The sequence below is a fragment of the Amblyomma maculatum genome, chromosome 4 (genome assembly GCF_055883805.1).
Source record: "Amblyomma maculatum isolate TAMU_Amacu chromosome 4, ASM5588380v1, whole genome shotgun sequence".
Taxonomy (NCBI): domain Eukaryota; kingdom Metazoa; phylum Arthropoda; class Arachnida; order Ixodida; family Ixodidae; genus Amblyomma; species Amblyomma maculatum.
The window spans coordinates 23,024,298-23,051,234 of record NC_139347.1 but is presented as its reverse complement, the minus strand read 5'-3'; the positions used below and the strand labels follow the sequence as shown (position 1 = coordinate 23,051,234).

The 26,937-nt window shown below is 42.6% G+C and overlaps 1 long non-coding RNA gene across 1 annotated transcript; it reads left to right on the top strand.

Annotated features, from left to right (window-relative positions):
• The first annotated feature begins 820 nt into the window (after positions 1-820).
• Positions 821-25,013, top strand: LOC146190491 (uncharacterized). Its single transcript, XR_014706545.1, has 4 exons — positions 821-855; positions 1,385-1,576; positions 11,640-18,534; positions 23,117-25,013. It is a non-coding gene; the product is annotated as an uncharacterized LOC146190491 (long non-coding RNA).
• The last annotated feature ends 1,924 nt before the right edge of the window (positions 25,014-26,937 follow it).

Here is a 26,937-nt window from a genome sequence, read left to right as displayed (position 1 = left end):
AGCGTCCCCTTTGAAACGGGAGGGGGGGGGGGGGGGGGGGGGGGGGGGGGAGGGGGTAGCAGTAGCTATCATGCTCATTTTTCTCCCTATATCTTAATGATTGTTTTAAATTGGTTAACTATACCATCATTCTATTTTTTAAATTTTTGTTTCTATATTACTAGCATTATGTCACTTCTCTGCTTTTAAGCCACCAATCTTCCAGTTGTTTTTTGCTAGCTTCCGCCGCCGGTTTATTCACCCGGCCATTGGTATCTCGAAACCCCAGAGCTTAAACAGTGACTGTTCCTGCACTCCCTGTTGCACATCCCACAGGGGTGCGCGACGTGCACTCCTTTTGCACGTCGTGCTCTCTCGCGGAAGTCGGTGGCTTTCATCGCAAAAGCAGCAAAAGCGGCCCGCTCTCCGGCGCCGGTCGTCACACTCATTGAGGTGAACCTGTGGTTCTGCCGTTGACCTTAATTCTAGCCACCATGTTGCCATCCATGGAGGAAGGAAACCATAGAGCTAATACAAAATCTCAGGAAACAACTTCTTTCTTCCTCCGTGTAGCCACCATAGTTATACTATGCCATTGTTCTGCCTTCAAACTGCCCGCCTCCGTACCTGGGAAGACGGATGGGGGGCCGAACGCATCACCACCGAAGAGAGCGGTGCCTTCACTTGCTCCCTGAAACTGGCGCTGGTCATCGAAACATACTATCCAACGAGAACAAGGGTGCAAGGGTGACCTGGAATCGTGGCTTTATTTCCGATTTGCATACAGCGGTACTAGAAACGAAGATGGCCGCAATGCCATCGGCATCACGTTTGTTTACGAAAGATGGCGGCCGTCTTGCGAAACCGGAGATAGCGGTATGTGTCAGCACGTACTATGAATATGGGGCTTACAGGCTTCCGAACGCACGAATTCTTGATATTTAGATATGAAAATTTGCTCCTTTCAAGGGCTTATTATCTAAACAAGTAGCAGCACAGCCCGTAGATAAAGAAATGTGATACACTTGGAACTGTTGTTTAACGCCGTAAAACGTGTGCGGGAGGTACTTTTAGAAAGGAGTGAGTTCACAGCGATCCTTTATAATTTCTATTTCGACGCAATATCCTTTTCAGGTGATATTTGCTAACTAGTGATGTACTTGATACGTTAGACCTTGCGGTTATTTTGACATTTTTAGGGTGGCTGTATTGCCTTCCTTGGCTTTTGACAGCCAGTGAGCAGCGCTTCCTCTGCCCCATGGCACTTTCGTATCCGTAAAGCCCTATGATTACCTGCATCCTACGTAAAAATTTCCTGCCGTGAACTTATCCTGTCTCCGCTGTAACGTGCCCTGGTCTTTACTCCTGTCTATCGCCGAAACTGCTTTCTTTTTGGATTCCTCAGCTTCGGGGATGCCCGAATCACCATATGCAGCATCGACTGATCCTGATCACCTGAATCTGGCGCTCCACAACACCTACGTATGGAAGCAACCGCTCTCAGCTATGGCACCCATTCACATGGCCTGATGCAGCAGTATTTAACCTGCACGGCAACGTCAGCTTGCTCGGGCACGACACCGACTTGGCTTTCCAGGTTAGTTACCTACGCGTACCTAAAGAGGCTCGCAGTAGCAATCGTTGTCTTTTTGCAGTGTCATGCCCCTGCGACTTGAAATGGCGCACAGTGCTTGGTTTGTTGCGTGACGTGCTAGCGTTGAATTTACTATCTGAACTGATGCTGTTGCTCTCGGGTGACATCGAGCTCAATCCCGGCCCCGACCTTTCCTCTGTTTTAGGTGCCTTTAAGCGTTTAGAAGCGTTTAAAAGAAAGCCATGCAGCCTTACTTACCGAATTTGACCAACTGAAAACAACCCAAATCTTTCATGAAACACAACAGCACTGTCAAACCGAGTAGCAGCGCTCGAATCAGACAAAGATAGAACAGTTCCGTATTCAAAGCAGACAGAAACCAGTCAGATTAAGCAAGACATAGCTGAACTGAAAGCTTCCAGCATAGATTCGAAGAACAGGATGCGCCAAAACAATCTGCTCTTTTTCGGCTTAGATGATGTCGACAAAGATACCTGGACTGAGTCAGAGGAAAAAGTTCTCGACTTATGCAAAGACAAACTAGATTTGCTTCTAGAACCAAATGCGATTGAATACACCTACCGCATTGGCCGATACTCAACCGAAAAGAAGCGCCTAATAATAGTTAAAATGGCTCATTTCAAAGCAAAAGAAAGCGTACTTGCATTTGGCTATAAATTTAAAAACATACCTTATATAATTAGAGAAGATTTTGAATTCGCCACTTGACTCGCTCGTTCCAAATTAATTAAATTCATTAAGCCCCGAAATTGCAGCTTAAAGCTCCGGTTTGATAAACTTCTCGTCGGCGGGAAGTTCTACGCTTATGATCACTCTTCGGATATCATTACAGAAACCGACACTGAATCCAAACACACCCCGAAGATAAATGAAACGCTCGAGAATTCATCAGCGCAAGATAAGTGAAATGCTGCTAAATTGCGTAAACCGATTCTGCCCTGCAGATGCCCTTCATCGTCACTCATCAATATCGCCTTCACAGATATACAGAGTGTTCTGCCCAAACACCACCATATTCAATGCTTCATTGAAGTCATAGACGCCTCTATAGTCATACTAACGGAAACATGGCTAACCCTAGAGATAAGTTCTTACTTCAGACCTCCACTCCACTTCACTAACCGAAAAGGTTAACTTCCTCACACATCCGTCATGAAAATAATTTGAAAATTATCTGGGTATGCCTGCACAACGCCTCCAAGAAGCTAGTGTTTGGTGTATGCTATAGACCTCCAGACACATATCAATCGTTCTCCGACTCCTTATGCCAAGAACTAACGAGTGTAACGAATGAGTATCCTAAAGCACCTATATTTTTGTTTCGTGATTTTAATTGCCCACAAGTTAGCTGGTCTTCTCTCTCAATACAAAGCTCATCACCGGCAAAGGATCAGAAACATTTCGTAAACCTAACCCTGGACTTTAACCTTCAACAAATGATAAGTCCCACCAGAGGAGACAGCATCCTAGACCTTTTGCTCACAACTTGCCCGGATGATGCAAAAACTGTAGCTTTTCTTCCTGGCTTGAGCGATCACAACCTTATTCACATCTGCATGTCACTTCCATTAAAAAAGAAATCATCAACCAGAAAACTAATAAAAAAACTATAAAAGAGCTGATTTTGAAGTTATTAACAATGGTCTCGCAAAATTTTTTGAAGAACTTTCGTTGCTTTACCTAAACCGCACAGCGAATTCCAGTTGGAATCTGTGCAAAACCACCTTACTGAATTTGGAAAGTTAGAATGTTCCAACAATACTTATAAAATCAGATTCTAACAATCAGTGGTTCAGCAAACGCTTGAAGTCTCATCTCGGTAAGAAGAAACGCCTGTATCGAACAGCAAAACTGCACAACAGTCACTCAGCAGGGGAGAAATAACGTCTGTGTGCCGAACAGTAAGCTACAAAACTTACAAATGCCAAAGATAAGTTTTATTCACAAGATTTATTGTCCATCCTTCGATCTAATCCGAACTAATTTTGGCGCATGTTGTCTAGCAAATCACAAACTCGCAATATGCAACTCCTAAAAGCTGGTGGCGAAATAATCAAAAGCGATGAATGCACAACCGCTCTCAACAATTACTTTACATCGAACACACTTCTGAGGTCTCACCCCAACAAATGTCTAAAATTGAAATTAACCTGAAGGTATACATAAGATTATTGCTTCACTTAAACTATCAACCTCTGCCGGCTGCGATCGAATTAATTGCAAGATACTCAAAAGTACCATTTTGTGTTCTAGCCAGATATTACATCTAATATTTACACAATCCTTAGACACTGGGGTTGCCCCAGATGATTGGAAAAAAGCTCAAATTACACCCATATTTAAGGCAGGTGACCGTACGTGCCCTACGAACTGTTGCCCAATCTCTCTCACTAGCATACTATCCAGATTACTTGAGCATATTATATATTCCAATCTAATGACCTACTTAGAATCAGTTAACTTTTTTTATCCAACCCAACATGGCTTTCGGAAGCAGCTATCATGCGGGACCCAGCTCGCTGAATTTATCCACCACATTTTACATCACTTAGAAAGCCTCGCCCAAATTGACGCCGTCTTCCTAGACTTCTCAAAAGCATTCGATCATGCTCTCCATAATCATCTTCTTTTAAAATTGTCATTGCTCAGAATTCCACATAATCTCCTGACCTGGCTAGAACATTTCCTTAAAGGACGCAAACAGTTCACCTATATCAATAACTGCACCTCAGATCTTAGCAATGTAACATCCGGCGTACTGCAAGGAGCAGGCTTGTCACCTCTTTTATTCCTCATTTACATCAATGACCTGCCAATTAACACAAAATCCCTGCTACGTTTTTTTTTGCAGATGAGTGCATTATTTACAGCCCAATCCTCAGCGCTAATGACTACACCACTCTGCAACAGGACTTAACATCTCTCGCAACGTGGTGCGACAAATGTAACATGCCTCTTAATCTAAGTAAATGCCAATCCATAACATTTTCACGCAAACGCACCGTCATTGACTGCACATACAGTATAAAATCAGTGGTCGTTGCTAAAACGTCATCTTACAAATGTACCTAGAAGTGCACATTACATCATCGCTATCGTGGACAACACGCACTCAATCCAAATATTCAAAGGCATCATTCACACTAGGTTTTCTTCGACGCAATCTAAAATCTGCATCACCCGAAGTAAAGAAGTTGCCATATACAACATTCGTACGTCCAAAGCTAGAGTACGCGTTATCTCTCTGGCATCCTTCGCAAGCATACCTCATCTCAGAGATCGAAGCCATTCAAAACCGCGCCGCCTGTTTCATCAAATCACAATACCCAAAAAATACCAGCGTCACTTTACTAAAACAATCTCTCGGCCTGAAATGAAACAATTATAGGCAAGAAAGAGAAGCAAATGCACAATGAAAAACGCTAGCTAGGTGCCCATTCATTTTCTCTACATTGCACTGGTGCTCATACATGCTGTTATGAACAGTGACCCGCTTGGTAAATGTATAGACCACAGCATAAAGGTTATGCAATGACCAACTTTCTGCTGCGAGAGGTGCACGCATCGCGTCCCGCGTTACTCCTGTGGGATGCACATGCTCTCCATGCTCACATGTCTTTCTGCAGTGCTTTCTGCTCAAGCCTTACTGTTCAGCTTAGCAAGCTTCGCACTAAGAAAGTGGTTCTGTGGAGAAAGATGGAGAACGGTTCTCCTGCTTGGTGCCCTTAGCTCTAGCTGTTTGGCTGTGCCTGTGTCTTTTATATCCTTTCTTATTTTCATAGAGTGTGGTGTAGAAGCTGAATATTAGGTGGGTGTAAATGAATGAAGGTAAAATAAGTAGAGGAGTTAAACATTGAGGATAGGTTATAAAGTATTACAGGTAGGCAAGCAGTATGTGGTCTGCACAGTATGAATATGTTTATCAATTGCGCGAGTATGCACGCATTATCTCTTAGACACAAGTAAAAGTAGGACGCATACAAGAGGAGGCAATAACTTATGCTTATCTCATTTAGCTTGTGCTGCACATTTGGGCCGATGTCCGAGTGTTTAAAAAGTCTACTTGCGCTACCAGTGCCCAACCACCATCATAATTGGGCTTCGCCGATCCACCATGTACCGGGTATTCGTATTTCCTGCTGGGCCTTTTTCTTTCTTTGATTTTTGTACAGTGTTGTACCTTTGTATTTGAGTAGCCACTTCTTACTTTTCTTTGTATGTTGAACTGATACATGCTTGTAGCTTAACTTGCTATTTTGTTAATTATTACAGGACATCCCACCTGCGGCTTTCTTGCCTCAGTATAGTTGGATTACAGTGAAGTGGTTCTGTCTAAGACTAAATACATTTTCTGAGGAAGATGTTAGGTTAGGTATCATAGAGCCTCTGTCATGGTACAAGTAGAGGGATGTGTGTTGCATTGAAAATAGCACCCAGCAATTGCTATGCTATAAATTAGCGTGACGCTCAAGCTTTTTCTCAAAGCCATGTAAAAATGCGCTAAAAGCCTGGCACACAAGAAAAGGACACATAGAATTGGAGGAGCACAGACTACTGCCGAACGCTCATCTAATGGCGAAGACAAAGAGGTGGTTTAGACGAAAATACTTCTACGGGAACCGGCATAAGTCGATCAGAAATGACGCCAAATCTCCGCAACACAATTCAGCAGCGGACGCCGCGGTCACTGTGTCCGTCTGCATCGAAGTTTCATGCTTGATGGGATGCATGGAGACGACAAAGGCAAATGTTTGTGACCATGGAAATGGCCCGATTGATATTAAACATCTCTTGTGTGCCGTCGCCAAAAGCTGTTCATGTAGAACATGCGGTGAAGCTTTGCATCTGGTTGAAGACGCTGCACAACAAGGAGTTGCTTGCACATTCTCCAAGCTATGTGTAAAGTGGTTCTCATTCGAGATATCCAAACGAAAAATATCAAGCAACATGCCTCAAGCTTACATTTGAGGTCATTCGAAACTTCTCCAGGGTGGTTCACATTCAAAGAGTTATGCGAAGCTCACTGACTGCGACTATACTTCATGCAGAGGGCTACAAGGCAGGTCACTAAGGGGGCCCAGAGGGCAAGGCGGCTAGCACAGAAAAGAAGTATTGATAATGGAGGGGACTAACAGGCTGGTGGCTATTAAAAATATTTTTCAGCACGTGCTTCCAGAGTGCTGTATTGTAATAAAGCTCTTTCTTCAACTTCAAAGGCAGTTACTCAAAACATGAAATTTTGCTGCATTTGACCTTTTTCTTCAGAAACTACTGAAGCTAGGGGGGATACAAATTTACAGCTATTGAGTTAACACTACGGAAAGTAATAAACCAGAATTTTCAACATTGACGCAGAGAATTTCTATTTAAAGGCAATTTACTGCAGGTTTTGGCTCTAAACTTTGGTAGCCCTAGTAAGAAAAAGCAAACAAAAATTTCAGCGTTCAGAAGACGATAATCCTGGTACAGTATTACTACCTTAGATTGCTGATTACAATGACGCCAGAATGAATTCTCTAACCCTAGCAGATCATGAGAAAAATGTTCACAAACATTGGCTAAATTGCATGGGAGGAATAGGACCTACCCTGTCCCCTTAAGCTACATGGAAATGCAGTGCTTTTCATGTATTTTAAGCAACATTACCAATCAATTTTCTTCTGGCAATCTTTTTCACTGGTTTTAATTATTTTGGCTAAGATTCTAAGTTATTACAGTATGCAAGGAGCAATGTAATCCATCTATTGCTGGATGTCATGTCATTTTTGTATTTACATTTGCCACTGACCTCTACTGTCAACTTGTGAACTTAATATGGCTGTGACAAAGACGCACATTTGCTTATCAATAATTACATCTTGTTGCATTCTGTATTCATTTTTTTTTGCTTTTCTCAAGCATTATCTGTGCATTTACAGTAGAACCTCTTGATATGTTGATATGATTTCTGGCTTCATGTGCCTAAAACCACACGAAAAACCTCCCTTAGAGTTCCCAAATAACACGGTTTTCCAGTTACTACGTTCAGAATTTCGACAAACTATGTATAATATGTTTGATAATCAACAGCACATGTGCTAAAGTACGAGGGGGCCGAGCCTAAAGGGGTATTCACACGGGGGAGAAACCCACCCCCTCTGGACCGCGATGTTGGGAAAACGAGCCGCCTTTGGGCACCTGAACCGGTTTCCCGGGGGCCCCTCGGGGGTGGGGGGCTTTTTGTCGGCTGGCGCAAAACCTCCCCCGGGGAGAAGGGGTGTCCGTGGCCTTTTCTTCGCTCTTCTGGCAACTTGCTGGTTGTGGTGTGGTGGGGTGCTCTTTTGCTCTGACAGACCTTATTATGATATACCAAGAAACATTATTTTTCATTTTCACTAGCTGAAGGGTACCCACTTGGTTGGTCGGTATGCCGGTCGCAATGCGGAGTGCGGCAAAGCAATCTTGAGTATGTATGGAAGATCATAGTGAAGAGGACGGTCGTACGCCACCCTTTCTGTTTGTGGGACGAATAATTAGTGTAGAGTGTTCGTAGGAAATTAAAATAAAACAGCTGGCATCCAATGTCACCTCAAGCAATCTTCCAACAACCATGAAAATCCTAACCTACAGTGTTTTCCTTCAACCATTTTTCCTGTACAGCCTTCGCGTCTGCATTACGATAACCAAACATAATAGTCGGAATATCTGTCGCACAAAAACTCATAGTGCAAATTATTGTTAACATGCCATTGCATGTGCACACTGATGCATACTTGATAACATATGATTGTCAGGTCAGCGACTTTATGCACCGATTATTTTAAGCATGTATAAAACTGCTCTTTTGGTAACATTAACTGTATGCTTAAAATGTTCCATTTAATTTGATACGTCACACGCCTGCTTATCCAGTGCAAGACAACTTTTGGTCTTGCCACTCTGTCGCGTCACTAATTATATGCAATTATTGTGCTGCAACTTTCCGAAGCAACTGAACATTCTTGCAAAACTTGGCATGACCACAGAATAACATGCAAAATAATTAGCTGTAATGCCTCACCTTTTCGATGTAACGTTTTTCTTGACGTTTTCGCGTCTTTTGTTTCGCACTCATCTTTTTGTTTTGGTGCAAGTTTCAATACCATTTTGTTTCCTGCCAAGTTCAGTGCCTATGGTTCATAAAATGTTACTGACATATGCGGTATGTAATTATTTTGTTCTGATACGTTGCTTTTTTCTGTACAAACTAGAAATCTCATACTACCTCTGCGATTGCTCAAGCTCAGTCGCCTTGTGAAGAATAGTTACAGGGAGTTTTTCAAACTTCGGCTGGCAGCCTTTTAATCTTTTCGTGCGTTGTAGTACTGAGCAAAGTAAATAAAATACTTTGATTTCATTTCATTTTTGAAGTAACTGCACTCCTCATCTAGGAACCTAGTAGTAATGGAAAAAAGAGTGACGGTATGGGTTCTAGTTTGTTCCTGTCGTGGCTCTGATGCCTACCTTGTCTCTATGCTCTTATTTTGACATTGAACTGATGTGATATTTTATATAAAATATCCTGGCTACTTGATCGTAAACCCGTCTCCAGCTTCCTCGTGCCTTCTCCACCCCTTCCACACTGCCAGAGTTCAAAATTTCAACGATGCACATTGAACCCGGCTGCGGTGAAGGAGCGAGGCAGGCAGCACAGACACCGCTCTCCTTGGCGCGCACTGAACCTCTGTTGTCTGGTCCCCTCTCGGACTTCGTCGCCCGTGTGAATGCGGGAGCAAGGGAGGGGTTCCACCGGCCAGCGTTGCGCCCGCACCCCCTCCCCGAAAGGTTTCTTCATGTGAATACCGCTTAAGAGTCAGGATATAAGAAACTGAACAGCGGCACTCACCCGCTATGATTTCTTTCGTGCATTGCCTATACTTAGTGTCACAAGATACCTGCAGCACTGTGAAAGGCAGAGGAGCCTTTGCAACTGTGCTCCTAAGTGCCTCTCGCCTGCGCACTATAATAGAGAATTGTGCTCTTCCTGTCACCCCCGCCAGTTTGGGGGATGATAGGCGCATAGTAGCACAATTGCCTATTGTAGAGCACGTGATCCTGATAGGACTGGGGTGCCTCTGTCTTTCGCAGTGCTGCAGATATCTTGTGAGACGAAGTATAAGTCAAAAGAGATGAAGTGTTAAAAAAAAAAAAAAAAGAGAAGCGCGGTGGCTTCTTTGGAGTGTAGTAGGGACATAAGGGTGAACCATGTGATAGCTACAACTAATTCACTTTCATACGAGCTAGCCAGGTGGGGGGAACGCTGCATGAACTAAAGCACGGCGACTGTAAGCCATTGCGATTGCTTCTGCACGCATCACTGGTGTAAGGGGTTGAAACAACCAAGGAAACAATCCCGGCTCGTCACTGCCGTCTACGAACTGGATTTGTTACTAAATTTTTTCAGTACTTAGGACAACGCAAATATGAGCTGGATTTTGCGAGAAATGAAAGCTGAGCTGTTCATTCTTGATGTCAGAAAGTGCTAGTCTACACTAGGGCACTGCACAGGCCTGATTATTCGGCTCGGGCCCGGCCCAAGCCCACTGCTTGAAGCCCGAGCCCATCCCAGGGCTATGGCTCTAAGCCCAGGCCTGGTCTGGGCCCACATAAATTTGTACAGTTAAGTCGAAAGCAGAAACACTTAACGGTTTTCTATTTTATTATAGTAATCTAATCTTGATTGACAAAATAATGGAGCAAGAAGAATTCCAAGGGCTTAGAAGATCCAGGGTAGAATGACAAAAAGAAGATGGTTACACAGTTTGAAAGAGTGCTGAACAAGGGCTGAGAGGGAGCCTCAGTTCGCAATCCGGGCCGATGTTTCGACAGAGGGACATCGTCGTATGGGCAGCGTGATCATTGGGCCGCACATAGAAGAGAAAAGATTTTTGAAAAAAATGCCGTAAGAAATATATATATTTTTTTTGTCGAAAGAGCACGAGATAGGAATGTACTGCCCAATGATATTGTATATGCAAATAGCCGCCAGGTATGCTCCTCTCTGTTATCTGAATTACTAAATAACTGCTCGTAGTTAGGCTGTTCATGAATTCTTGTTACAGTTTGTAGGGACTGTACTTAACAAAACATATTGCGGGCTAGTTGGTGAAGCGTGGCTTCTTAACAAATTATTCAGCGCTGCATAAAGCGATTTTTGCTGTGCCCTCATTATTTATGTAGCACTGAATACCTTTTTAGGAAGGAACTGTATTTCATATGCATTTTTTTTTTAGTTCGCTACTATGCGTGTATGTTTGCTGTAACCAAGCCACTCCTATCTTAGTACTGAATAGGACTTATAGTGTTGTAATATTCGAAGATTCTTAAAGTAGTACGCTTTATCCAGTGGAGTTTCTCGTAACCTAGAGGTATTTATTTTGGGGGGAAGGGGGGGGGGGGGCAACGGTAGACAAAGAATATCTTTGAACAGATGGCTTCCTGCTGATTTATTGATTGAAGGCCTTTCACAGGTGGCTTTTGCGAGGCTTGAAATGTCCAGTTGTTAGCGATAACACGAAATCGAGAAGATACGGAGCGCCTTCTGTTAGGAACTATCGCAGCTAGAGCTGAAAACGAGTCTCCATATTCAAACCTAGAATGCTAAGGAGACATTCAGCATGATAAATTTTTGAGAGCACACCAAAGATACTTTTCTTATAGTGTGCGGCTCCAAAGTATTATCTTAATCATAGCTTTCATATTCAACAATGGCAGAATACGTTGAGTTAATGCATTTCATGTTCTAAATAGCATCCCAAGACATCTTGGATATGACTAAGGTGCTAAGTTATGATAAGGCAATGTGATAAGGTGAGGTGCAGACCAGATCTCAAAGGATGGTGCTGATCAAACTGAGAAGCAAAGGAGCACAAAAGGGCGAATGAAAAGAATCTAAAATTTTGCAAGAATAATATTATTAAATGTATGAAACTTGCGGCTAAAATGTGTGGAACTCCTTTGTGCTGCTGTGATTTGAAATTGTGATGTTGGCTGATGCAACCATATTTCTGTTTGTATTTCTTTGCAGTGCATAATTCTGGGTAAAGGCTCCCATGATGGTGTCATCTGCGGTGACAGAACATCTTCAGTGCGGAAACGGTTGCCCACAGGAGGAAAACCAACTGAAGGCAAAACTTGCTAAGTGTTGTTTCATTCCCCACCGCATTAGCTCTGTAGTTACGACATTGAACTGCAGAACGAAAAGCATGGAACCTGTATATAGTGCAGCATTGTGCACTCTAAAAACCCTAGTTGACCAAAATTTCTAAAGCCCTCCACTACAACATCCCGCATAGCTGGAATAGCTTTGGGACTTTAAGCCCTATAAAAACAAACTAAAAGCACTGTTTTAAAGCATGTGACAGTTACAACAGAGTGTGGGGAAAGGCAACGGAAATCTGAAATCACAGTATGCATGATGTCATCACTGAGCTTCTCTGCATTTTCTGATGTTTCGGCCATATGAGCATCTCTCATAGCATGAGTGCGTCGGGACGTGGTTACTTGCATTTGATGTCAGTTGTGTTTTTAGTAGCTCTTCTTCGCCATTGGAAACTAATATATCCCATTTTATATAATGCCATTGGGTCCTGAAAGAAACTATAGACTAAATTTAATAAATTGAACATTGGGATCACAATCTTCTCATCTTCCCACCAATTAGTTCTAACTTGTGGTTTGAAAGAGACGGGTTTCCACTGCTTTGAAGTTAATGGTGGCATTGTGTGGCCTGTCGGATCTTTGCTCGAAATTGGTATATTTATGCATTTATGCATATGTTTAGGTATTTGCTATCAGTCTTAACTTGTGCCCAGATAAGGGTGGATGCCTATCGTGCGGTGGTTTCTAACACCAAGAAATCTCGGGTTACTAGTGCCCTGATCCATTCTATTAACCCTTTGACTGTAGTTGCCGTACGGCTACTGCAGCCACATTCCGTCCCGCGGCGTTTTTGCCGTACGGGTACTGCGCTAAACGCATAGCGTTTAAAAAAATTGGACACTGGGGATGCATCTATTTTCGGAATATTCGACAGCAATAACTATTAACAAGAAAAGTAATTTACGTAGAAAGCTGAAACCCCAGCCTTCCGATGCAGCTTTCAGATGTAGACTGAGAAAATATTCAAGCATACTTTCCGTAGTGCTGAAACTTGCATAGCGTAACTACCATCGAGATAATATTTTAAGGAACGGAAACTACTGTAGGTGATATTGGCAACTTTTTTTACAGTTTCTCAACAACGAAAATCGCGAACCATGCATAACGAAAATGGCGTGAAAATGCCACCTGTACAACCCCAGCAAAATTTCCATTGCTTTTAACTAGCACTCTAGCTTTTCTCGCAGTTCACAGGCCATAGCCACTTTACCTTTCTTGAGACGTTGCTCCTATCTTTTTTACTTATGTTCTACATTTGCAGAAGAAGTCCATCAAGTCATTGAATCACTCAGTACAACTGGTGCAGGCGTAGATTCTATTCATCCCTCTAAATTTAAGCTTATCTCTGGAGACATATCTGCAATTCTAGCAATTTTAGTTAACAAGATGTTCAAAGCAGGAAATCCTGATTGTCTTAAGATAATCCCTGTTGTCAAGAGAGGCGATTGCACTTGCCTCAGTAATTACCGTCCCGTCCGTATTGTTCCTTTTTTTCAGCAAAGTCTTCGAGAAGCTTTTCACAAATGGCTAATGAATTACCTAAATACATTTAGCCTTTTATAAAAGGTCATCAACAATTTGGATTCTGATTAGGCTATTCTATCGAATTAACACTCATAAATTTTATTGAAAGTGTGAAGCAACCGTTGACAACATTTATAATTGTTGGAGCCATTTTTATTGACCTAAAAAACTTTTGACACAACTAACCATCGCATAGTTGTTCATAAACTAGAATCATTTGGAACCTCTGGTCCATCCCTTGAGTTTATCCGCAGTTATTTAATTAATTGATCTCACGTGGTTCTTGTAAATAATACTTTTTCTGCCACTCAGGCTGTAAACAAAGGTGTTTCACAAAGATCAATACTAAGCCCTCTGCTCTTTTTAATGTTAATTAATGATCTGCCCATTGCACTAAATCATACAAAGTGTATATTATATGCGGACGATGCAACCATTCATGCTTTTCACAGATTCACCGCCACGCTTCAGCATATGCTTAAAATAGACCTTAATAGCATTACCATGTGGTGCAAAAATAACAAGCTACAAACAAATCCCCGAAAAAATGACCTTCATACTGTTTCACTCTCCGTTCACTTTCATAAATGCTCTGCCAACACTCACAATTGACAACCATGCACTGCCTATTTCAGAAACTTCCGTGTTTCTGGGCGTAATTCTCGATAAGCACCTAAAGCTTCATCGCCATGCTCAATCGCTCATGCATAAAAACATTTTCATGCTCACATAAAACATTTATTATATTATGTGTACATCCATAGTCTCCTTAACTACTGTTTGTCTTGCTGGGGAAATACGTATTACACACATAATGAAAGACTTCAATGCCTTCAGAATCAAGCCATCAAGCACATGTCATTCAGTTTTATTTTAATTTTTTATTTATACATACTGTAGCCTTTTTATGGGGCTGTTGCTGGAATGGGCGGTTCAACTCAATTGCAAACGTCATACAAAAACAAGTAAACAATAAACTTTAAGAATTCACGAGAATTAAGGCAGAGGACAAAAATGTAACTCAGAATAACAGTACTAAAACGAGAATGCAGCAATACACTGTAACAACAACAAAATACATAAAATCAGGTGGAATTTACGTTTAACAAGAAATTGTGTAATGGCAGTGACCAGGGATTAAGTTCCAGAATTAATAGTGTGGGTAAAAAATTGTATTTAAAATTATCAGATCGAGCAAAGTAATCTCAATACAAAAGCTATGGTCACTCCTACTTGACCAGGGAATATCTTGAGGAATACTATACATATGATATGTGAGACACACAAAAAAAATTGACGGTGTCACGCAGAAACTTCAAGGACTCATAGTGACGGCGTATAGATAAAGGGGTTAGGCTCATACAAGGAAGGCACAAGAGGGTAAAAATGTCGATCATAGCGACAATATATGAACCTAATATAGATTTTCGTTGTATGCTCTCAATGAGGTTAATGTCAGAATGCTTATGAGGTTTCCAGACAAGCATAATCTAGGATTGGACAAATTAGATTTATACATTAGTAACTTAGTCTCCTTTGGGGAATTGCTGAAATAACTCCTCAAATACCCAAATTTACTGATTGCTTTAGTGCAAATGAAACTAATATGTTTAGACCAGGACATGTTAGTGGTGAATATGATGCCAAGATACTTGTATTCCGAAATCCTGTGCATGGATAAGTCAATGAAAGCGTAATTGAACAATTAAGGGAACAAACTATTCAAAAATGGCATTATTGCAGTTTTAGTACAATTTATTTTCATTTGCCAAGTGTTACACCAGCTGCAGAAGCTGAAAAATGAGGAATTTAGTTCAAGATGATCTTCTAGTGTGTTAATCACGCGATATTTAACACATTCGTTCACATAAAGGCGTATGAGTGAAGTAATGTTTCAAGGTAAGCCATTAATGTATAGTAAAAATAATAAAGGACCAAGAACCGACCCTTGAGGTACACCAGATGACACGTCAGCAGAAGAAAAGTTAGTTGAATTATGACATACAAATTGTGACCGATGCGAAAGGAACCTGGCAATACAGCTAACCAATTGAGGATTTTCAAGATCATGTTAAGCTTTATTAAAAGATTAGAAAGCAGTACAGTTACAAAAGCCTTTGTAATATGTATATATATATATATAGCGCCGACATGTTTGCCGATATCAAGGGCTCATAGAATGTCATGTGCATTCCACTCATGCTCCTTGTCACTGTATCACAGCTTGAACATACTTCCACTTCAACATTTGTTCAGCCTGAAATTGTCCATGATTATGTATAAACTAATCAGTCATCACGCTCATATTGGTAGCATTTTCAACTAGCTTGTAAATGCTAATCTTACCAGGTTTCAACAGCACAATAATCTCCATTTACCAAAAGTCAGGACGAATTACAGAAAATTTGCGACCTTGTTTGCTGGCATATCTTACTGGAATTCTTTACATTCAGAAATTAAAGCATCGCATTCGGTTCACTCATTCCATTTTCGCATAAAAGTATATTTAAAAGGTATTATTTTCCTTGGTGTTGGTTATCGAAGTCAAAGATGTCGTGAAAAGAGGAAAGAAGACATCTGAGATCGTGAGTTTGTGCTGGTAAAAGGTCAGGAGTAATCATCTTTGTGCATTCGTCAGATGATATGACGTCTGACACTTAGCTGTTCGCCCAGGGGAGTGCACAACCGGTAACAGCTGATCAAAATCATAATCATAATTTATTCAATGCAGTGACAACGTATTCGGAAGCAGGGCACAGCGTGGCAAATGACATGCCTTGGGGAAGCGTCTGAAAGTGCTATGCAAAGTTTAGGACCGGAAGGGACACTTCATTGGCAGACATAGTGACCACTGTATGCACAAGGGCAACGTTCCGTGCGAGAGGTACGTCAAGGGCTGGAGTAATGATGTACTGGCCATCGAGGACTGGTGGGACGGACAAGAACGATACATAGGTGACGGCTTTGGGCTCCAGGCGGAAAAAATTGACAGTACATAGGCAGTGCACAACTGAATCCAGCGGCTCCTCCGTAGAAGGTAGGTCGAGCTGAACAACACTTATGGCGTTCAGAGAGAAAGTCAAGGCCGAGGACAGTGTTCAAGGACAGTGAAAAGAACAGAAGTATGACGGCCGGCGATTGACACACGAGCTGTACACATTCCAATGACAGCAGAAGTGCCACCATCAGCGACACGGACAACAGCTGAGGGGGCAGGAGTGCGTACTTTCCTTAGGTGATGGCGGAGACGTTCACTCCCGTGTCGATCAGAGCTGTAACAGTGATCCTGTCCATGTCGACGCTAAGCATGTTCTGTTGGGTTCTGGAGAATTGGAGGGTTTTCAGGTCAGGTTGTCAGAGCAGCATCACCTCCAAATGCTGCAGCCATCAGTTTTCTGAACAACCTTGAGCATACGGGTCAGGAGATGACAGGCGGTGAGATCGGGCGACAGAGAACGACGGCGGTAGGGCGGCGATGAACGGTTGGTGGACAGATTTTGGGTGTCGGAGCTTGAGAATTGCTTTTTAGAGGGTGATGAAGAGCAGTGGACATAGACATAATCCGGGTAGCGGCGTTAGGTCGATGGTGGACGAGTCTGGCAGTGTCAAGAGATTTGACCGACTCGGGAGAAGTTAAAGCAGATAGGCCTGTTGTCAGAGTGTTCTCCACTCATCTGGGTTGCGGCTGCGGCAAGGGTAGTACGGATGTCCAGAATCAAGTAGCAGGGACACACGGCGAGCATCTGGGGAGCTAACGGAGCGGCTGAATCCCGAGATTGATGAATTCTTGCCGGACAACAGCCTGTATAAGGTATACCGTAGGGGCACTGTCCGGTACCGATAGTTGGGAAACTGTAGGAGACACTGCTTCTAGCTCCCAGCGCACAAGTCGTGTCAGGCTGTCGGATGTTGGCAGAGGGCAAGGTAGGGTTGAGTCCACGCAGGACGACGTTGCAACCGTGTTCGGCAGCCGCGTGAACTGAGAGGAAATATGGCAGCTTTTCACTTGTTCAAACCGGCGGCATTCTTTTAGGATCGCGTCAACCGTTCCGCAGTCCTTGCACATGAGCAAGTTAAAGATGTTGTCTGCTATTCCCTTTATTACATGACCAACTTTATCGCTCTTAGGCATTGCGGTGTCAGCTTTTATGCAGAGAGCCAAAATGTCCTAAATGTATGACACACACGACTCCGAGGACGATTGTTTTCGGCATGCGAGCTCCTCCTGCGCGGCCAAGTGACGTCCGATTGGCTTATCAAACAAGTCAGAAAGTTTCCGCTTGCAGAGTCCCAACTGGTTAGTTCTTCCTCGTGGGTTTCGAACCAGACCCTTGCAGTGCCTGTCAGGTAGAAAATGACGTTAGCCAACTTCATGGTGGGGTCCCACCTGTTGTGTGCGCTCATGCGCTCGTACATAGTGAGCCAGTCCTCCACATCAGCACCATCCACACCATTGAAGGTTCCGGGATCATGCGGGTGGGCAATGTGATAGCTGGGGTGAGGAATGCCGATGGTGCGGCCTCGTCGCTGGGTATGGCTAAAGAGCCGGGAAGTCGAAGATCGCTGCTGAGTTCTGTGCTTTCTGTAGGCTACCCAGCACCTCCTCCAATAATGTAACGTAGATACACGCACACAGAGGGTAGATGTATTAACAAATATTTGCAATGGGGTAGCTGACCGTAGACAAACAACTTCAGGCTAGTGGCGCTCAGCATGAATCACCCACACTTCGTCGTCCTCTTGTTCCTCACATTCCACACGCGAGCACAGCACTTTGTCCTCACTGTCCCGTGACATAATGTTACATAGTTAATATGCTTCAACAGTTATAGCCCACTTTTGAGTGGCTATTTTGTATTTTCTATACACTCAAGTTGACGTACAGTATATTTATCTTTTTTAGTTTTCATTGATGTATTTTCCTAACGCTGTTTGTTTTGTAGGTTGTAATTTTGTACTAATTATTTGTTACACTGCTCCTGTTTCTTGCATTTCTGAAAGACCGAATATGTTGTGGTGCCTGTTTCTTTCAGGTCCGCAGTCGTGGCCGAGTGTGACACCGGGACAAAGAAGATCGAATTGAGGATGCGGCAGCAATGGCCGCAAGGCGTTCCAACGAACGGCCGTGTCTCGGCTTGTTCTGCATTGCATTGTACTCAAGTCAACCACTGACGTAGCAAAATGGACAAAGGCTTAACTCTGACATCTGGCGCGCTGTTCTGAGCAAAGAGCAGTCAGTATGTACATGTGCACGCATGCACGCACACACACACACACACACACACACACGCACGCACGCACGCACGCACGCACGCACGCACGCACGCACGCACGCACGCACGCACGCACGCACGCACACACACACACACACACACACACACACACACACACACACACACACACACACACACACACACACACACACACACACACACACACACACACACACACACACACACTAGATATAAAAAAATTCGGCAACAGTTTCTTGCAATGGCAGTGGTGTGAGGGGGCAAAGCATCAGATAACACCAAGAAAGGTGTTCTGTTGTGGCATTGCCATGAACGGATTGTTTTTGTTGCTAGTCCTCTTCTGCACTAAAGACAATGTAAATTCGGACTAAGTTTGCCAATAACTAAAGAAAGGAACTTTTCATACTTTATGCCATGAAATGCTAATCTACACTTTTATGCAGTGAAGTGTCAATAATAAATGTCTTTTTGTACCTAATTTAACAGTTACAATTTTTGAAAAATTGCAAAGTTTTGATCATACCTTTCCCTTCATGTTTAAAAAAAACGTGCCTCCAAGGTTTTACTGTGCTTGTCTAGTTCTTGCAGGTGCTGCTGAAGCAAGGCTGGCCCTATGCTGTTAGTAATGACTGTAGTAGTAATACAAGTAGCAGGAGTGTGTCGTGGTTGTTTCATTGAATGATCAACCATCACATGGCCCAGTAAGATCTTAACCACAAGCATTTGCAAACATTTCAAAACGTCCTTGTGGGAACGTACACTAACGATTCCACTTGGCCGACGCAGGTTGCCATGGGGTTCATTTCCAGCATTCCTTATTCTCTAGGCATTGTCCCTAAATAGTGCACATCTGGTTCAGTAGTCATGGCACATAACCATATTTCCTTTTAGCACCGTGGTTATATTTACTCCAGCCTGAGACTTTTAGTCGTTTGCAACCACAATCTTTGTGGTTGCAGCTTTAGAAGCTCTTAATCACTTCAGGGTGCTACAACCCTGCCTAAATGAATGCAGCTGATGCAATGCTCGAGTTTGCTTGGCTGGCCATTGAAACCTCTGAATGCATGCATTCGTTTTAGTAAATTGTTATTTGATCACAAGAATATTGATTCTAATTTGATGCATTGATGCCAGAACAATGACTTTAGTGGCCTGTTAACTGATAGGAGAGTTTTTTTTGTGTGTGTGTAATATTTTTCTTCTTGGTATATAATTCACTTATATGGGCAGACTTTACAGTCTGTCTGCCTAAACCCATTACCAGAGTGACAAAGAAGGTTTCTTGAAGCTTTTTCACTTTGTATTTTTCAGCACTTTCTACAGTGTATCTATTATTTGTAGTACTTTATTTTGCTATTATTTATTAGTTTATTAGTATTTGCTAAAGCTGGGGTGTAAAGTAGCCTTGCTTAATGGCACCACTTGTGCGCTGTCAGATGCAGCTGTTAATGTTGTTTAGTGTAACCTTGGCTGTATCATTATCTTTCCCAGTCATTTAATGCATTCTTCTTGTGATCCAATTGGCTATTGTTGAGCTGACGAGATTTTGCATTTTCCAGGCTTGCACTCGGCACCTGACAACTCCTGCTACATCACGATGCCTTTGCTCTTTCGCAATCATTAAGCTTCCTGGAACACCACGACCGTTCAGAAATTTCCAGTTGCGGGAAGCAATTATGTATAATTGGTTCAGCACATCAGCCTTGACTATTCATCTGACATTGTGCAACGAAAAGTTTCATAGCCTTTGCCAGTTTGCTGTTTGATGAATAATTGGTCATCATCCCTTTATGTGCCTCTACAGGCATGCCTAGGCACCTATGTTGATCTTTTCTCTGCCTTCTTTCTATCTAGCTTCATTAGCACCGTAGAAAACACAAGGCCCAGACGAAGACAAGTCCCCTTTTCGAAACATTGGCTCATCTTGTGAACTGAGGCTCCCCCTCAACCCCGGCTCAACCCTTGCGCTGTTCTCTTTCGCACTGTCTACCCATCTTCTTCCTCTTGTTGCACCTAAGGCCAGCATATGCACGATGCATTCAGTACAATGCATATTATTGGTCAGGTTCAAGCAAAGGGTTCATCTTGTATGTGTGGATACTGCTTTGGGTTGCACATGACAGTTGAACACGAATGATGATGGCAGGATTGCAAAATAGCTTTTTGGCGAGGGACGTGGATTATGCTTAAAAATGCAGAGGAAAATTGTTTGCTGAGATAGGAAGTGGCAAATTCTTTGCTATTGTGTTGTGTTGATGCGCTGTCGCGTTGCAGAATGCGCAGTCAGATTAGCTTGAGCTTTGTGTATTCTTGTTGAAGTGTATAGTCTCTGGAACAAACTGCTGCATGAAGGAATATATTTTGGCACATAAGGGTATTTCTTAAGGTGTAGATTGGTTCTTGTTGCTCTTTCTTGTAGAGGTTGTGTCACTTCGGAAGATGCAGCTCCCTTGTGGCTCTTACTTGTAGAGCTATGTTGCATCCTGCATGTTCATACGAGTGAAAGATGATTTTTCAGTTTTCTGTGTGACATTGTAGCCTTAATTATGAGCTATGTTAGTGAAGGGAAAGGGCCTTCTTTCAACTGCAGGCCTGGTTCTGTGGCAAACATCAGTCAGTGTAAAAATATCCTTGTGGCCTGTTATCTGTCCATCCAAACAGTAAAACCATTGACAGAAGTTTTATCTATTGTGCAGCTGTGCCAACTGCAAAAAGCTAGTTATGGCTAGTTCCTCGTCACATAAACAGTGCATGAAAAAAATAGGACTAACACGAGCACTAATGTACTCCCATGAACATGTGACTGTGCAGCCAAAGTTAGACATGAAAATAAAGAAATTGTCTATCCTGAAGGCTGAAGGACCAGGGTGCAAGTATCATTCCGCTATAGAACGTAGTATATATAGATTTGAGAACAGTGGAGTGAGCCATAAAGTTCGCTCAAAAGATCAACCCCTCTCACACGTACATGTAATGATTGAATGACTCCACTAGTTGCCTCTCGCACAGAATTCATTAGCCGGAAAGAAAGGTGTGGTCAAGGCTTGATGGGGGAGCGTGAAGATTGTTTTTGGTTTTTGTACAGCAATACAGTATCAGTGCAGGGGGGGTGGGCTTAGTTTCTAAGCTTCATCTTATTATCACTAACTGGCCAGATGACTTGTAACAGTCATAGAGCACGGTGACAAGGGCCCATATCGTTCCGTTTCCTGCCTAGCCTTGGCTACAGAGCCACAGATAGTTGACTGGGAGTGAAACCGTTAAAATGAATTGGAAACACTTAATTTCATAACGTGAACATTACAATGTCTCTTCGTGCTTATGCAGTGCCATGCTGACGTAAGTGAATGCATTGAGTCTCACAATTTGGCTTTGATTATCATTTGTTCCTTGGGTCAGGATACAGCATTTGTCACTTTCTTTGGAGTGCACACATTTTTGCGTTCACTTCCTCATCAATCTTACTTCATCTGCCTGTCTGTTGTGATGTTTGAGTAGGAAGGCTCGTGTGACTAACTTGTTTGATGCCTCTGGGAATTGGTCTTGCTTGTGTTATATACATGGGCACTTTAGTAGATCTCAAACATGTCTTCTCCAATTTAGGATCCTCTTGTAAAAATATTGACTAGCAGAATAAGACTACCCCTCAGCATTTGTTCATTTTGTTTTGTGATGGGGATTACTGTAAACAGTGGTATGCATTACCATTTATAGGGTTGATACATTGTGTTACTTTCATATGCTGCCATATGTGTTCTTTTTTTCACTATAAATGTTAAATATGTTTGCTCAAGTTTAAGCACTGTATGCAGTGTTCAGTATGTTTGACATAACAATCTTGTTTGTTCAGGTACAGCCTTTGTCAAAACTGTAGAGCCCATGGGGGATCTGCTTCTGAGCCATGTAGTCACGCTGATTTAGCATTAGTGGAGGTCATTCTCACTGAAGAGGGCAGGACAAAAAAAAATAATAAATCTTACGTTCAAGTGATTCGGAACAATGAAAATGAAGTGGCTCAGAAGCAGACCCCATGGGCTCTACACTTCTGACAAAAATTGTACCTTTGGCTTTCGAGGACAATTTTTTGTGCAGGTTTTCTTCAAACTTTCAAATGTACTGATTACTTAAGCAGTTCCTTCCTTATAGCTCATCATTGGAAGCAGCTCCTTTTTGATTTAATTTTTCATGATAAAAGGCCCATATCACTTTTCAGACTGCTTGACGTGCTGTGTTGTCACAGCAAGCATGACAGATGAACATGCTATGCCAGTTCATATCAGTTGACCAGTCAGGTCATTGAGAGAAAAATGTTGTGTTAAGGGCTCTCAAATTTGGCACCTATATTTCTTGCGTTAATTCAACTCTTGAAACGCTGCTTTAACTTGCCTGAACATGCCTATGATGGACGTTACACATGTCGTGTGGGCTAACATTCTAAATGGCTCCAGGCAGCACAAATTGAGGGGACTGCAGTTATGAAAATTGCAGGATGAACTACATAGACATCTGCTGGTTTTGCTACTTCATAGCTCCATCGTTCCATCACTTGTCTGTTTCCCTGATGCAGGCACGTCCATCGCCGGTACGGCTGTGCCTTCAGCCACAACCTTTCCCACAGGGCAGTCATCAGAGGGCGAGAGGAGCCGGTATCGACGCCGGAAAATGCAGGGCCACCACCAGTGCCGGTACTGCTCGTACCGCACATACTACACCACTAACCTTGTAACGCACGAACGGACGCACACAGGAGAAAAACCTTTTAGCTGCACCATTTGCTTCAAGCAATTTGCGCAAAAGTCTACCCAAGTGATGCACATGAGGACTCATACTGGGGAGAAACCATTCCAATGCACTATCTGCTCAAAGTGCTTTTCCCACAAGGCTAATCTGCAGTCGCATGTGAAGAGACATTTCAGCTAACTGACTGCATGTTACAGTGTTTAAATGAGCTTAGCTGGAGGTTGAGCTGTATTGAATGCATTCTGTACATTTGGCTAGCACAGCTTTTTTTTCCTAATTTCCCTTTTTCCTGAGACAGGTGGCTTCTTTTTATGTGGTAAGCTGTAAAACACGCTCATGTAAATAGCATGAATATATTCATTTGCCATGTCTTGCATTATAGTCGAGAAAGAGAAAAACTATTTCATCTTCCAAGCCATTATAATAAGTGTGCAAAAGCTAAGCCGTGTATTTTCCAGTGTATTTTTTTAGAAAATTCGAGAGATGTTTTTCAGCTTTTATATTGCCAATGATATTTTTCACATATTGACAGTATGCTTTCTTGAAATCGTGTTTTCAGGCTCGTTAGTGGTACAGACTGTGAAATACGGCGATTGTCAGTGAAAAAAAATCCTCAAAGCACACAGTATTGTAGAAGCAAAAAGGCACAGAAAATTATGGGGGACAATTAAGCTCTGCCTTTAAAGGTATGACATGATAGCATTAAACTTTTAAGCTACCTCGTTATCCAGCTACAGATCGTAGGCGACCACCCAAGATATGAAACCCCTTTTTAACCAAGCCGTATAAATGTGCCTGCATGGCCTAGGAGTAGCGTGTGATTTGGCATCCAAGAGCCCTGAAAGGTTGGTTCTTATTCTTATTAGAAGCTGACTTACAGATTTCCTCAAATGGTTCATAGCTACAGCAACAGAGATGCTAGTGGGTGCGTTTCGGTTGCTAGCGTGCCAGTGCCTTGAGGGTCTTCTCCCCATCGGGCTGTTCTTTTGAGTGCCTGTTGGCCAGAACGTGCACTTCGAAGGGAAGGAAATGAAAATGAACATATCCAGAACCGGCGCTTTTCGGTTTTAACCAATTCAATAACTTTCTTTTTACCAGCAGATGTTTATCAGTGTTTTCCGGGTAAAACTGGAAAGTACATGGCCTAGCAATGACCTTCCTTGCACAACAAATTATAGTGGCTGTTATCCTGTTACTTTTTTGGGGGGCGATTCGTGACATTGGTTTTAGCAACTAGTTTTGTTTCTTCTTGGCCAGAATAGTTCTGCTCTCCTCGAGTAGCTAGACAAGGTTCTCCCTATATAGGTGTCGGTAAGCAAGTTTAGACATTTCTAGCCTCTTCTCTTGGAGTGTGTATATTTGTATTGCATTGTTTCATGTATTGAACATGTCAACTACACTGTGGAAGTGAGTTTGTGTGTAATAAAAGTGGAACTACCTTTGTGTGTAAAGAATGAGGGAGATGCATCTTTATGGAAACAAGGCCCTCTGGCTGGGGCATTTTTTGTGTGTTTAGTTAGGCAAGTAAAGTGATGCGTCCAGTGACGCAGCTGCAGTCGGCTATCTAATGTGGACAGCATCGGTGCTAATGAACTTCATTATCGACACTAGCAGTGTTGATTGGATTATCAAAAGGAGGGGAGATGGCCACAGTGGGCAGTTCCGGTATATGCACGAAAAGCCAGGATAGTTCCCACTACATTGGAATTTCAAGAGAGTTTCAAGCTGTTGTGAAGCGCGGGCAATAAGGTAAAGATATTGTGTATTTTAATTTTAGGCTTACTGCAAGCTGCAGTAAGCCTAACCTCGTTTCACCTGAGCAGTTGGGGACCCTGTCAAGCAAAAACTATTTCCTCGCATGTGTGTGTGTGGGGGGGTAGGGGGGGGGGTAGGGGGGGGGTAGGGGGGGTAGTTTGTCGTCAGTCCTTCCATTCAATGGCACCGCCCCAGAAAATGTGGGGGCAGGGGGGGGGAGAGCAACATTTAAAAAAAAAATTAGTGGTACATTTATTTGATCACTGTCATTAAAGGCATCAAGCAGTAGCATTAATGGCACCTGTCACTGGTTGCTTACATAATTCTCTTGTGCGTACATCTGCTTTACTAATTGCTTAACCTCAAATTTTTTTAATTTGTGCCTCTTTTGTCTCGCATGTATTAGCATGCTACCGTAAGCTAACCATATATGTGAAAGACCACTCAACATAAATATCTAAATATCATCATCAACCAAGCTGTACAGATGTACTAACGAGCTCAATATGAGCTGCAATGCAGGAGATGCGGTAAGAGCTCAGTTCTTTGCATACAGAGACAGAACGTTGCTCAAAATGTATTGATTCACTTGAAAAAAGGAAGAGCAGAGTTTATTATTTTTACGAGTTGCCTACTTTCTCTAAATGCTCACTGATTTTTATTAAGTGGATGCCACAATTGGTTCACTCAGGATGCGTTGCGACTCGTATTGTATGCGACAGTACATCTATGGCCTATGAGTAGTGCGTCTTACTCATCGCCCAAGAATCCTCTTTGATTTCCATCTCATCCACTCATTTGCAATTTTAAGCCCAAGTTTATAGCACCCGCCGTATATGTCATATGGTCTCATGACATCACATAACCTGCTGACAGTCAGTATGCTGCCATGTCGCCTACCAAATATCGCCTGCTGCAGCCATGACTGTCCTTTCACTCGCAAAGCTGCAGCGCAGTAATTTCTGCAGGACGATGCCTTTAGCACTATTGCCTTAAAATTTAACAGGCACATGTGTGAAATAAGCAGAAAAGTCTTGCTTTTTTTCCCGGCCATGACCGTGTTGCTCTGTACCTCTCAAATAGATCCATCGCTTCTTTTCTTCTGCTTTTCACAGATAGAAGTAGAAAGGATGTATCACAGTGCCTCCCTAATCTCCTTCTCTGAGTGTTACTGGCTGCATTTGTGGTGTCCCATTGCAATGGGGTTTGCATTGAAAATTTTCAATGGGAAGAAATTTTGGCTTATTGTATTGATAAATTTTGTTTCATGTTATATAAAAGCTGTGGCATATATTCTTCCCATTAAACTCGTGTTCAAGTTTTAGTGGAGCAAGAAATTTCAGTTAAACTGAAATACACTTTTTTTTTGCTTGTGTTAATGTCCCTGCCTCTCTATGGCTATACCATCTATGCCTGCACAGGCTGCATCGGCATATGTATAAGTATTTAGAATAATGATCTAAATGTTTATGCAATTCTGTATATTTGTGGAGGTTTAACAGGCTATTGGGGAGATTGCAGGGTTGAGACAGCTGTGCTAATTGCGCTATTTCGATACAAATACATTTTTCTACGCCATGTTGCTCCAAAAGCATTAAATTCACTGAAATTGCTTAAAGGAATAGTATAGACACGTACATTTTCTATTTCGGGATTTTTGCTTTAAACGATCCACGATGGTCCAAAACAGAGGGAATGCGACCTAAAGAGCCCCAACATGCCTCAATTAATTATCAGTGCATTTATCAAGACCAGTTTCGGTTTCGAGCTCTCCGAGCACGAGTGCGCGATGACGTCAAAGATGCGGATGGATGGATGGATGGATGGACGGATGGATGGATGGAATATAGGAGCGTCCCCTTTGAAACGGGGTGGTAGCAGTAGCTATCATGC